Source organism: Cervus elaphus, unplaced genomic scaffold (genome assembly GCF_910594005.1).
Source record: "Cervus elaphus unplaced genomic scaffold, mCerEla1.1, whole genome shotgun sequence".
NCBI lineage: Eukaryota > Metazoa > Chordata > Mammalia > Artiodactyla > Cervidae > Cervus > Cervus elaphus.
In genome coordinates this window covers 2,004,032-2,018,340 of record NW_025316784.1, presented here as the reverse complement: position 1 = coordinate 2,018,340, position 14,309 = coordinate 2,004,032, and positions in this window count along the sequence as shown.

Genomic DNA, 14,309 nt, shown 5'->3' with positions numbered 1-14,309 from the left:
GAACCTGGGGTATATTCTCGAGTTACGACGGGGATGGCCCTTCCACCCACGTGTTTGTTCAGCCACGTCAGGACTCCTGCCTAGTTGCGAGGGACAACTCGGGATTCTCCTCGAGGCTTGGCAGGGCAATTGGAACGCCTCTCCAGCTGAGGCGTGAGACCAAGGGTCCCTTTCCACGTGCCACAAGAATCCTGGGACTCCTATCAAGTTTCACGAGGAGTCAGGCATCGTCTCCTTTGGAGGCACTGATCTCCGCGTACCTCTGGAGTTTTCAAAGGATGTGAGGCCTCTGGTCGCGATGAGGTGGGGAACTAGGTGTTTCTCTGTGGTCTCCACAGGGGATTCAGACATCCTTTCTTCTTGGGAGATGCAAGACGAGCCTGCATTGAAGTCACTGCAGGGATATCCGGCCTTATTTCGAGTCAGGGCATCGCGGTGTCCATTCCTCTTGAGGCCACAAACTCAGGATCCCTCTCACATACCTAGAGCTGAGAGAAGCCTCCTCTTGAGGTGCTTGTGGTAAGGTGGTATTCCTCTGGAGACGAATCCAGGGACTAACGTCTCATCTCGTGTTGATTTTTGGTCCACGGAGCTCTTTCTTGTTGCTACAGTGACCTCAGGATCCCTCTAGCCTTGAAACAGTGTTCTTGGGGTTTCTCTGGAGTGCCATGAAGGAAATCAAGGCTCCTTTCATGTGTGATGTGCAACACAGAATTGCTCTGCACGCAGTGCAGGGGAATCGGGCCTCATCTCACGGCGAGGGGGAAGTCTCATGGTTTTTCTCGAGTTGCGGCGGGAACCTGGGGTATATCCTCGAGTTACGATGGGGATGGCCCTTCCACACACGTGTTTGTTCAGCCACGTCAGGACTCTTGCCTAGTTGCGAGACACAACTCGGGATTCTCCTCGAGGCTTGGCAGGGCAATTGGGACGCCTCTCCAGCTGAGGCGAGAGACCAAGGGTCCCTTTCCACGTGCCACAGGAATCCTGGGACTCCTATCAAGTTTCACGAGAAGTCAGGCGTCGTCTCCTTTGGAGGCACTGATCTCCGCGTACCTCTGGAGTTTTCAAAGGATGTGAGGCTATCGGTCGTGATGAGGTGGGGAACTCAGTCTTTCTCTGTGCTTTCCACAGGGGATTCAGACATCCTTTCGTCTTGGGAGATGCAAGACGAGCCTGCATTGAAGTCACTGCAGGGATATCCGGCCTTATTTCGAGTCAGGGCATCGCGGTGTCCATTCCACTTGAGGCCGCAAACTCAGGGTCCCTCTCACATACCTAGAGCTGAGAGAAGCCTCCTCTTGAGGTGCTTGTGGTAAGGTGGTATTCCTCTGGAGACGAATCCAGGGACTAACCTCTCTTTTCGAGTTGATTTTTGGTCCACAGAGTTCTTTCTTGTTGCTACAGTGACCTCAGGATCCCTCTATCCTTGAAACAGTGTTCTTGGGGTTTCTCTGGAGTGCCATCAAGGAAATCAAGGCTCCTTTCATGTGTGATGTGCAAGACGGAATTGCTGTGCACACAGTACAGGGGAATCGGGCCTCATCTCGCATCGAGGGGGAAGTCTCATGGTTTTTCTCGAGTTGCGGCGGGAACCTGGGGTATATTCTCGAGTTACGACGGGGATGGCCCTTCCACCCACGTGTTTGTTCAGCCACGTCAGGACTCCTGCCTAGTTGCGAGGGACAACTCGGGATTCTCCTCGAGGCTTGGCAGGGCAATTGGGACGCCTCTCCAGCTGAGGCGGGAGACCAAGGGTCCCTTTCCACGTGCCACAAGAATCCTGGGACTCCTATGAAGTTTCACGAGGAGTCAGGCATCGTCTCCTTTGGAGGCACTGATCTCCGCGTACCTCTGGAGTTTTCAAAGGATGTGAGGCCTCCGGTCGCGATGAGGTGGGGAACTAGGTCTTTCTCTGTGGTCTCCACAGGGGATTCAGACATCCTTTCATCTTGGGAGATGCAAGACGAGCCTGCATTCAAGTCACTGCAGGGATATCCAGCCTTATTTCGCGTCAGGGCATCGCGGTGTCCACTCCACTTGAGGCCGCAAACTCAGGGTCCCTCTCACATACCTAGAGCTGAGAGAAGCCTCCTCTTGAGGTGCTTGTGGTAAGGTGGTATTCCTCTGGAGTCGAAGCCAGGGACTAACCTCTCATCTCGAGTTGATTTTTGGCCCACGGAGCTCTTTCGTGTTGCTACAGTGACCTCAGGATCCCTCTAGCCTTGAAACAGTGTTCTTGGGGTTTCTCTGGAGTGCCATCAAGGAAATCAAGGCTCCTTTCATGTGTGATGTGCAACACGGAATTGCTGTGCACGCAGTGCAGGGGAATCGGGCCTCATCTCGCGGCGAGGGGGAAGTCTCATGGTTTTTCTCGAGTTGCAGCGGGAACCTGGGGTATATTCTCGAGTTACGACGGGGATGGCTCTTCCACCTACGTGTTTCTTCAGCGATGTCAGGACTCCTGCCTAGTTGCGAGGGACAACTCTGGATTCTCCTCGAGGCTTGGCAGGGCAATTGGGACGCCTCTCCAGCTGAGGCGGGAGACCAAGGGTCCCTTTCCAAATGCCACAGGAATCCTGGGACTCCTATCAAGTTTCACGAGGAGTCAGGCATCGTCTCCTTTGGAGGCACTGATCTCCGCGTACCTCTGGAGTTTTCAAAGGATGTGAGGCTATCGGTCGCGATGAGGTGGGGATCTAAGTCCTTCTCTGTGCTTTCCACAGGGGATTCAGACATCCTTTCGTCCTGGGAGATGCAAGACGAGCCTGCATTGAAGTCACTGCAGGCATATCCGGCCTTATTTCGAGTCAGGGCATCGCGGTGTCCATTCCACTTGAGGCCACAAACTCAGGGTCCCTCTCACATACCTAGAGCTGAGAGAAGCCTCCTCTTGAGGTGCTTGTGGTAAGGTGGTATTCCTCTGGAGACGAATCCAGGGACTAACCTCTCTTTTCGAGTTGATTTTTGGTCCACAGAGTTCTTTCGTGTTGCTACAGTGACCTCAGGATCCCTCTAGCCTTGAAACAGTGATCTTGGGGTTTCTCTGGAGTGCCATCAAGGAAATCAAGGCTCCTTTCATGTGTGATGTGCAAGACGGAATTGCTCTGCACGCAGTACAGGGGAATCGGGCCTCATCTCGCATCGAGGGGGAAGTCTCATGGTTTTTCTCGAGTTGCGGCGGGAACCTGGGGTATATTCTCGAGTTACGACGGGGATGGCCCTTCTACCCACGTGTTTGTTCAGCCACGTCAGGACTCCTGCCTAGTTGCGAGGGACAACTCGGGATTCTCCTCGAGGCTTGGCAGGGCAATTGGAACGCCTCTCCAGCTGAGGCGGGAGACCAAGGGTCCCTTTCCACATGCCACAAGAATCCTGGGACTCCTATCAAGTTTCACGAGGAGTCAGGCATCGTCTCCTTTGGAGGCACTGATCTCCGCGTACCTCTGGAGTTTTCAAAGGATGTAAGGCCTCCGGTCGCGATGAGGTGGGGAACTAAGTCTTTCTCTGTGGTCTCCACAGGGGATTCAGACATCCTTTCTTCTTGGGAGATGCAAGACGAGCCTGCATTCAAGTCACTGCAGGGATATCCGGCCTTATTTCGAGTCAGGGCATCGCGGTGTCCATTCCACTTAAGGCCGCAAACTCAGAATCCCTCTCACATACCTAGAGCTGAGAGAAGCCTCCTCTTGAGGTGCTTGTGGTAAGGTGGTATTCCTCAGGAGTCGAAGCCAGGGACTAACCTCTCATCTCGTGTTGATTCTTGGTCCACGGAGCTCTTTCTTGTTGCTACAGTGACCTCAGGATCCCTCTAGCCTTGAAACAGTGTTCTTGGGGTTTCTCTGGAGTGCCATCAAGGAAATCAAGGCTCCTTTCATGTGTGATGTGCAACACGGAATTGCTCTGCACGCAGTGCAGGGGAATCGGGCCTCATCTCGCGGCGAGTGGGAAGTCTCATGGTTTTTCTCGAGTTGCGGCGGGAACCTGGGGTATATTCTCGAGTTACGACGGGGATGGCCCTTCCACACACGTGTGTGTTCAGCCATGTCAGGACTCCTGCTTAGTTGCGAGGGACAACTCGGGATTCTCCTCGAGGCTTTGCAGGGCAATTGGGACGCCTCTCCAGCTGAGACGGGAGACCAAGGGTCCCTTTCCACGTGCCACAGGAATCCTGGGTCTCCTATCAAGTTTCACGAGGAGTCAGGCATCGTCTCCTTTGGAGGCACTGATCTCCGCATACCTCTGGAGTTTTCAAAGGATTTGAGGCCTCCTGTCGCGATGAGGTGGGGAACTAGGTCTTTGTGGTCTCCACAGGGGATTCAGACACCCTTTCGTCTTGGGAGATGCAAGACTAGCCTGCATTCCAGTCATTGCAGGGATATCCGGCCTTATTTCGAGTCAGGGCATCGCGGTGTCCATTCCACTTGAGGCCGCAAACTCAGGGTCCCTCTCACATACCTAGAGCTGAGAGAAGCCTCCTCTTGAGGTGCTTGTGGTAATTTGGTATTCCTCTGGAGTCGAAGCCAGGGACTAACCTCTCATCTCGAGTTGATTTTTGGTCCACGGAGCACTTTCGTGTTGCTACAGTGACCTCAGGATCCCTCTAGCCTTGAAACAGTGTTCTTGGGGTTTCTCTGGAGTGCCATGAAGGAAATCAAGGCTCCTTTCATGTGTGATGTGCAACACAGAATTGCTCTGCACGCAGTGCAGGGGAATCGGGCCTCATCTCGCATCGAGGGGGAAGTCTCATGGTTTTTCTCGAGTTGCGGCGGGAACCTGGGGTATATTCTCGAGTTACGACGGGGATGGCCCTTCCACACACGTGTTTGTTCAGCCACGTCAGGACTCTTGCCTAGTTGCGAGACACAACTCGGGATTCTCCTCGAGGCTTGGAAAGGCAATTGGGACGCCTCTCCAGCTGAGGCGGGAGACCAAGGGTCCCTTTCCACGTGCCACAGGAATCCTGGGACTCCTATCAAGTTTCACGAGGAGTCAGGCATCGTCTCCTTTGGAGGCACTGATCTCCGCATACCTCTGGAGTTTTCAAAGGATTTGAGGCCTCCTGTCGCGATGAGGTGGGGAACTAGGTCTTTGTGGTCTCCACAGGGGATTCAGACACCCTTTCGTCTTGGGAGATGCAAGACGAGCCTGCATTCCAGTCATTGCAGGGATATCCGGCCTTATTTCGAGTCAGGGCATCGCGGTGTCCATTCCACTTGAGGCCGCAAACTCAGGGTCCCTCTCACATACCTAGAGCTGAGAGAAGCCTCCTCTTGAGGTGCTTGTGGTAATTTGGTATTCCTCTGGAGTCGAAGCCAGGGACTAACCTCTCATCTCGAGTTGATTTTTGGTCCACGGAGCACTTTCGTGTTGCTACAGTGACCTCAGGATCCCTCTAGCCTTGAAACAGTGTTCTTGGGGTTTCTCTGGAGTGCCATGAAGGAAATCAAGGCTCCTTTCATGTGTGATGTGCAACACAGAATTGCTCTGCACGCAGTGCAGGGGAATCGGGCCTCATCTCGCATCGAGGGGGAAGTCTCATGGTTTTTCTCGAGTTGCGGCGGGAACCTGGGGTATATTCTCGAGTTACGACGGGGATGGCCCTTCCACACACGTGTTTGTTCAGCCACGTCAGGACTCTTGCCTAGTTGCGAGACACAACTCGGGATTCTCCTCGAGGCTTGGAAAGGCAATTGGGACGCCTCTCCAGCTGAGGCGGCAGACCAAGGGTCCCTTTCCACGTGCCACAGGAATCCTGGGACTCCTATCAAGTTTCACGAGGAGTCAGGCATCGTCTCCTTTGGAGGCACTGATCTCCGCGTACCTCTGGAGTTTTCAAAGGATGTGAGGCCTCCGGTCGCGGTGAGGTGGGGAACTAGGTCTTTCTCTGTGGTCTCCACTGGGGATTCAGACATCCTTTCATCTTGGGAGATGCAAGAAGAGCCTGCATTCAAGTCACTGCAGGGATATCCAGCCTTATTTCGCGTCAGGGCATCGCGGTGTCCACTCCACTTGAGGCCGCAAACTCAGGGTCCCTCTCACATACCTAGAGCTGAGAGAAGCCTCCTCTTGAGGTGCTTGTGGTAAGGTGGTATTCCTCTGGAGTCGAAGCCAGGGACTAACCTCTCATCTCGAGTTGATTTTTGGCCCACGGAGCTCTTTCGTGTTGCTACAGTGACCTCAGGATCCCTCTAGCCTTGAAACAGTGTTCTTGGGGTTTCTCTGGAGTGCCATCAAGGAAATCAAGGCTCCTTTCATGTGTGATGTGCAACACGGAATTGCACTGCACGCAGTGCAGGGGAATCGGGCCTCATCTCGCAGCGAGGGGGAAGTCTCATGGTTTTTCTCGAGTTGCGGCGTGAACCTGGGGTATATTCTCGAGTTACGACGGGGATGGCCCTTCCACCCACGTGTTTCTTCAGCGACGTCAGGACTCCTGCCTAGTTGCGAGGGACAACTCTGGATTCTCCTCGAGGCTTGGCAGGGCAATTGGGACGCCTCTCCAGCTGAGGTGGGAGACCAAGTGTCCCTTTCCACGTGCCACAGGAATCCTGGGACTCCTATCAAGTTTCACGAGAAGTCAGGCATCGTCTCCTTTGGAGGCACTGATCTCCGCGTACCTCTGGAGTTTTCAAGGGATGTGAGGCCTCCGGTCGCGATGAGGTGGGGAACTAAGTCTTTCTCTGTGCTTTCCACAGGGGATTCAGACATCCTTTCGTCTTGGGAGATGCAAGACGAGCCTGCATTGAAGTCACTGCAGGGATATCCGGCCTTATTTCGAGTCAGGGCATCGCGGTGTCCATTCCACTTGAGGCCGCAAACTCAGGGTCCCTCTCACATACCTAGAGCTGAGAGAAGCCTCCTCTTGAGGTGCTTGTGGTAAGGTGGTATTCCTCTGGAGACGAATCCAGGGACTAACCTCTCTTTTCGAGTTGATTTTTGGTCCACAGAGTTCTTTCGTGTTGCTACAGTGACCTCAGGATCCCTCTATCCTTGAAACAGTGTTCTTGGGGTTTCTCTGGAGTGCCATCAAGGAAATCAAGGCTTCTTTCATGTGTGATGTGCAAGACGGAATTGCTCTGCACGCAGTACAGGGGAATCGGGCCTCATCTCGCATCGAGGGGGAAGTCTCATGGTTTTTCTCGAGTTGCGGCGGGAACCTGGGGTATATTCTCGAGTTACGACGGGGATGGCCCTTCCACCCACGTGTTTCTTCAGCGACGTCAGGACTCCTGCCTAGTTGCGAGGGACAACTCTGGATTCTCCTCGAGGCTTGGCAGGGCAATTGGGACGCCTCTCCTGCTGAGACGGGAGACCAAGTGTCCCTTTCCACGTGCCACAGGAATCCTGGGTCTCCTATCAAGTTTCACGAGGAGTCAGGCATCGTCTCCTTTGGAGGCACTGATCTCCGCATACCTCTGGAGTTTTCAAAGGATTTGAGGCCTCCTGTCGCGATGAGGTGGGGAACTAGGTCTTTCTCTGTGGTCTCCACAGGGGATTCAGACACCCTTTCGTCTTGGGAGATGCAAGACGAGACTGCATTCCAGTCACTGCAGGGATATCCGGCCTTATTTCGAGTCAGGGCATCGCGGTGTCCATTCCACTTGAGGCCGCAAACTCAGGGTCCCTCTCACATACCTAGAGCTGAGAGAAGCCTCCTCTTGAGGTGCTTGTGGTAAGGTGGTATTCCTCTGGAGTCGAAGCCAGGGACTAACCTCTCATCTCGAGTTGATTTTTGGTCCACGGAGCTCTTTCGTGTTGCTACAGTGACCTCAGGATCCCTCTAGCCTTGAAACAGTGTTCTTGGGGTTTCTCTGGAGTGCCATCAAGGAAATCAAGGCTCCTTTCATGTGTGATGTGCAAGACGGAATTGCTCTGCACGCAGTGCAGGGGAATCGGGCCTCATCTCGCGGCGAGGGGAAGTCTCATGGTTTTTCTCGAGTTGCGGGGGGAACCTGGGGTATATTCTCGAGTTATGACGGGGATGGCCCTTCCACCCACGTGTTTGTTCAGCCACGTCAGGACTCCTGCCTAGTTGCGAGGGACAACTCTGGATTCTCCTCGAGGCTTGGCAGGGCAATTGGGACGCCTCTCCAGCTGAGGCGGGAGACCAAGTGTCCCTTTCCAAGTGCCACAGGAATCCTGGGACTCCTATCAAGTTTCACGAGGAGTCAGGCATCGTCTCCTTTGGAGGCACTGATCTCCGCGTACCTCTGGAGTTTTCAAAGGATGTGAGGCTATCGGTCGCGATGAGGTGGGGAACTAAGTCTTTCTCTGTGCTTTCCACAGGGGATTCAGACATCCTTTCCTCCTGGGAGATGCAAGACGAGCCTGCATTGAAGTCACTGCAGGGATATCCAGCCTTATTTCGAGTCAGGGCATCGCGGTGTCCATTCCACTTGAGGCCGCAAACTCAGGGTCCCTCTCACATACCTAGAGCTGAGAGAAGCCTCCTCTTGAGGTGCTTGTGGTAAGGTGGTATTCCTCTGGAGTCGAAGCCAGGGACTAACGTCTCATCTCGAGTTTATTTTTGGTCCACGGAGCTCTTTCGTGTTGCTACAGTGACCTCAGGATCCCTCTAGCCTTGAAACAGTGTTCTTGGGGTTTCTCTGGAGTGCCATGAAAGAAATCAAGGCTCCTTTCATGTGTGATGTGCAACACAGAATTGCTCTGCACGCAGTGCAGGGGAAGCGGGCCTCATCTCGCATCGAGGGGGAAGTCTCATGGTTTTTCTCGAGTTTCGGCGGGAACCTGGGGTATATTCTCGAGTTACGACGGGGATGGCCCTTCCACACACGTGTTTGTTCAGCCACATCAGGACTCTTGCCTTGTTGCGAGACACAACTCGGGATTCTCCTCGAGGCTTGGCAAGGCAATTGGGACGCCTCTCCAGCTGAGGCGGGAGACCAAGTGTCCCTTTCCAAGTGCCACAGGAATCCTGGGACTCCTATCAAGTTTCACGAGGAGTCAGGCATCGTCTCCTTTGGAGGCACTGATCTCCGCGTACCTCTGGAGTTTTCAAAGGATGTGAGGCTATCGGTCGCGATGAGGTGGGGAACTAAGTCTTTCTCTGTGCTTTCCACAGGGGATTCAGACATCCTTTCGTCCTGGGAGATGCAAGACGAGCCTGCATTGAAGTCACTGCAGGGATATCCGGCCTTATTTCGAGTCAGGGCATCACGGTGTCCATTCCACTTGAGGCCGCAAACTCAGGGTCCCTCTCACATACCTAGAGCTGAGAGAAGCTTCCTCTTGAGGTGCTTGTGGTAAGGTGGTATTCCTCTGGAGACGAATCCAGGGACTAACCTCTCTTTTCGAATTGATTTTTGGTCCACAGAGTTCTTTCGTGTTGCTACAGTGACCTCAGGATCCCTCTATCCTTGAAACAGTGTTTTTGGGGTTTCTCTGGAGTGCCATCAAGGAAATCAAGGCTCCTTTCATGTGTGATGTGCAAGACGGAATTGCTCTGCACGCAGTACAGGGGAATCGGGCCTCATCTCGCATCGAGGGGGAAGTCTCATGGTTTTTCTCGAGTTGCGGCGGGAACCTGGGGTATATTCTCGAGTTACGACGGGGATGGCCCTTCCACCCACGTGTTTGTTCAGCCACGTCAGGACTCCTGCCTAGTTGCGAGGGACAACTCGGGATTCTCCTCGAGGCTTGGCAGGGCAATTGGAACGCCTCTCCAGCTGAGGCGGGAGACCAAGGGTCCCTTTCCACGTGCCACAAGAATCCTGGGACTCCTATCAAGTTTCACGAGGAGTCAGGCATCGTCTCCTTTGGAGGCACTGATCTCCGCATACCTCTGGAGTTTTCAAAGGATGTGAGGCCTCCGGTCGCGATGAGGTGGGGAACTAGGTCTTTCTCTGTGGTCTCCACAGGGGATTCAGACATCCTTTCTTCTTGGGAGATGCAAGACGAGCCTGCATTCAAGTCACTGCAGGGATATCCGGCCTTATTTCGCGTCAGGGCATCGCGGTGTCCATTCCACTTGAGGCCGCAAACTCAGGGTCCCTCTCACATACCTAGAGCTGAGAGAAGCCTCCTCTTGAGGTGCTTGTGGTAATGAGGTATTCCTCTGGAGTCGAAGCCAGGGACTAACCTCTCATCTCGAGTTGATTTTTGGCCCACGGAGCTCTTTCGTGTTGCTACAGTGACCTCAGGATCCCTCTAGCCTTGAAACAGTGTTCTTGGGGTTTCGCTGGAGTGCCATCAAGGAAATCAAGGCTCCTTTCATGTGTGATGTGCAACACTGAATTGCTCTGCACGCAGTGCAGGGGAATCGGGCCTCATCTCGCGGCGAGGGGGAAGTCTCATGGTTTTTCTCGAGTTGCGGCGGGAACCTGGGGTATATTCTCGAGTTACGACGGGGATGGCCCTTCCACCCACGTGTTTCTTCAGCGACGTCAGGACTCCTGCCTAGTTGCGAGGGACAACTCTGCATTCTCCTCGAGGCTTGGCAAGGCAATTGGGACGCCTCTCCAGCTGAGGCGGGAGACCAAGTGTCCCTTTCCAAGTGCCACAGGAATCCTGGGACTTCTATCAAGTTTCACGAGGAGTTAGGCATCGTCTCCTTTGGAGGCACTGATCTCCGCGTACCTCTGGAGTTTTCAAAGGATGTGAGGCTATCGGTCGCGATGAGGTGGGGAACTAAGTCTTTCTCTGTGCTTTCCACAGGGGATTCAGACATCCTTTCTTCTTGGGAGATGCAAGACGAGCCTGCATTGAAGTCACTGCAGGGATATCCGGCCTTATTTCGAGTCAGGGCATCCCAGTGTCCATTCCACTTGAGGCCGCAAACTCAGGGTCCCTCTCACATACCTAGAGCTGAGAGAAGCCTCCTCTTGAGGTGCTTGTGGTAAGGTGGTATTCCTCTGGAGACGAATCCAGGGACTAACCTCTCTTTTCGAGTTGATTTTTGGTCCACAGAGTTCTTTCGTGTTGCTACAGTGACCTCAGGATCCCTCTAGCCTTGAAACAGTGTTCTTGGGGTTTCTCTGGAGTGCCATCAAGGAAATCAAGGCTTCTTTCATGTGTGATGTGCAACACGGAATTGCTCAGCACGCAGTGCAGGGGAATCGGGCCTCATTTTGCTGCGAGCAGGAAGTCTCATGGTTTTTCTCGAGTTGCGGCGGGAACCTGGGGTATATTCTCGAGTTACGACGGGGATGGCCCTTCCACACACGTGTGTGTTCAGCCATGTCAGGACTCCTGCCTAGTTGCGAGGGACAACTCGGGATTCTCCTCGAGGCTTTGCAGGGCAATTGGGACGCCTCTCCAGCTGAGACGGGAGACCAAGGGTCCCTTTCCACGTGCCACAGGAATCCTGGGACTCCTATCAAGTTTCACGAGGAGTCAGTTATCGTCTCCTTTGGAGGCACTGATCTCCGCGTACCTCTGGAGTTTTCAAAGGATTTGAGGCCTCCTGTCGCGATGAGGTGGGGAACTAGGTCTTTCTCTGTGGTCTCCACAGCGGATTCAGACACCCTTTCGTCTTGGGAGATGGAAGACGAGCCTGCATTCCAGTCACTGCAGGGATATCCGGCCTTATTTCGAGTCAGGGCATCGCGGTGTCCATTCCACTTGAGGCCGCAACCTCAGGGTCCCTCTCACATACCTAGAGCTAAGAGAAGCCTCCTCTTGAGGTGCTTGTGGTAAGGTGGTATTCCTCAGGAGTCGAAGCCATGGACTAACCTCTCATCTCGAGTTGATTCTTGGTCCACGGAGCTCTTTCGTGTTGCTACAGTGACCTCAGGATCCCTCTAGCCTTGAAACAGTGTTCTTGGGTTTCTCTGGAGTGCCATGAAGGAAATCAAGGCTCCTTTCATGTGTGATGTGCAACACGGAATTGCTCTGCACGCAGTGCAGGGGAATCGGGCCTCATCTCGCATCGAGGGGGAAGTCTCATGGTTTTTCTCGAGTTGCGGTGGGAACCTGGGGTATATTCTCGAGTTACAACGGGGATGGCCCTTCCACCCACGTGTTTCTTCAGCGACGTCAGGACTCCTGCCTAGTTGCGAGGGACAACTCGGGATTCTCCTCGAGGCGTGGCAGGGCAATTGGAACGCCTCTCCAGGTAAGGCGGGAGACCAAGGGTCCCTTTCCACGTGCCACAAGAATCCTGGGACTCCTATCAAGTTTCACGATTAGTCAGGCATCGTCTCCTTTGGAGGCACTGATTTCCGCGTACCTCTGGAGTTTTCAAAGGATGTGAGGCCTGCGGTCGCGATGAGGTGGGGAACTAGGTCTTTCTCTGTGGTCTCCACAGGGGATTCAGACATCCTTTCTTCTTGGGAGATGCAAGACGAGCCTGCATTCAAGTCACTGCAGGGATATCCGGCCTTATTTCGAGTCAGGGCATCGCGGTGTCCATTCCACTTGAGGCCGCAATCTCAGGATCTCTCTCACATACATAGAGCTGAGAGAAGCCTCCTCTTGAGGTGCTTGTGGTAAGGTGGTATTCCTCAGGAGTCGAAGCCAGGAACTAACCTCTCATTTCGTGTTGATTCTTGGTCCACGGAGCTCTTTCGTGTTGCTACAGTGACCTCAGGATCCCTCTAGCCTTGAAACAGTGTTCTTGGGGTTTCTCTGGAGTGCCATCAAGGAAATCAAGGCTCCTTTCATGTGTGATGTGCAACACGGAATTGCTCTGCATGCAGTGCAGGGGAATCGGGCCTCATCTCGCGGCGAGGGGGAAGTCTCATGGTTTTTCTCGAGTTGCAGCGGGAACCTGGGGTATATTCTCGAGTTACGACGGGGATGGCTCTTCCACACACGTGTGTGTTCAGCCATGTCAGGACTCCTGCCTAGTTGCGAGGGACATCTCGTGATTCTCCTCGAGGCTTTGCAGGGCAATTGGGACGCCTCTCCAGCTGAGATGGGAGACCAAGTGTCCCTTTCCACGTGCCACAGGAATCCTGGGTCTCCTATCAAGTTTCACCAGGACTCAGGCATCATCTCATTTGGAGGCACTGGTCTCCGCATACCTCTGGAGTTTTTAAAGGATTTGAGGCCTCCTGTCGCGATGAGGTGGGGAACTAGGTCTTTCTCTGTGGTCTCCACAGGGGATTCAGACACCCTTTCGTCTTGGGAGATGCAAGACGAGCCTGCATTCCAGTCACTGCAGGGATATCCGGCCTAATTTCGAGTCAGGGCATCGTGGTGTCCATTCCACTTGAGGCCGCAAACTCAGGGTCCCTCTCACATACCTAGAGCTGAGAGAAGCCTCCTCTTGAGGTGCTTGTGGTAAGGTGGTATTCCTCTGGAGTCGAAGCCAGAGACTAACCTATCATCTCGAGTTGATTTTTGGCCCACGGAGCTCTTTCGTGTTGCTACAGTGACCTCAGGATCCCTCTAGCCTTGAAACAGTGTTCTTGGGGTTTCTCTGGAGTGCCATGAAGGAAATCAAGGCTCCTTTCATGTGTGATGTGCAACACAGAATTGCTCTGCACGCAGTGCAGGGGAATCGGGCCTCATCTCGCGGCGAGGGGGAAGTCTCATGGTTTTTCTCGAGTTGCGGCGGGAACCTGGGGTATATTCTCGAGTTACGACGGGGATGGCCCTTCCACACACGTGTTTGTTCAGCCACGTCAGGACTCTTGCCTAGTTGCGAGACACAACTCGGGATTCTCCTCGAGGCTTGGCAAGGCAATTGGGACGCCTCTCCAGCTGAGGAGGGAGACCAAGGGTCCCTTTCCACGTACCAAAAGAATCCTGGGACTCCTATCAAGTTTCACGAGGAGTCAGTTATCGTCTCCTTTGGAGGCACTGATCTCCGCGTACCTCTGGAGTTTTCAAAGGATTTGAGGCCTCCTGTCGCGATGAGGTGGGGAACTAGGTCTTTCTCTGTGGTCTCCACAGCGGATTCAGACACCCTTTCGTCTTGGGAGATGGAAGACGAGCCTGCATTCCAGTCACTGCAGGGATATCCGGCCTTATTTCGAGTCAGGGCATCGCGGTGTCCATTCCACTTGAGGCCGCAACCTCAGGGTCCCTCTCACATACCTAGAGCTAAGAGAAGCCTCCTCTTGAGGTGCTTGTGGTAAGGTGGTATTCCTCAGGAGTCGAAGCCAGGGACTAACCTCTCATCTCGAGTTGATTCTTGGTCCACGGAGCTCTTTCGTGTTGCTACAGTGACCTCAGGATCCCTCTAGCCTTGAAACAGTGTTCTTGGGTTTCTCTGGAGTGCCATGAAGGAAATCAAGGCTCCTTTCATGTGTGATGTGCAACACGGAATTGCTCTGCACGCAGTGCAGGGGAATCGGGCCTCATCTCGCATCGAGGGGGAAGTCTCATGGTTTTTCTCGAGT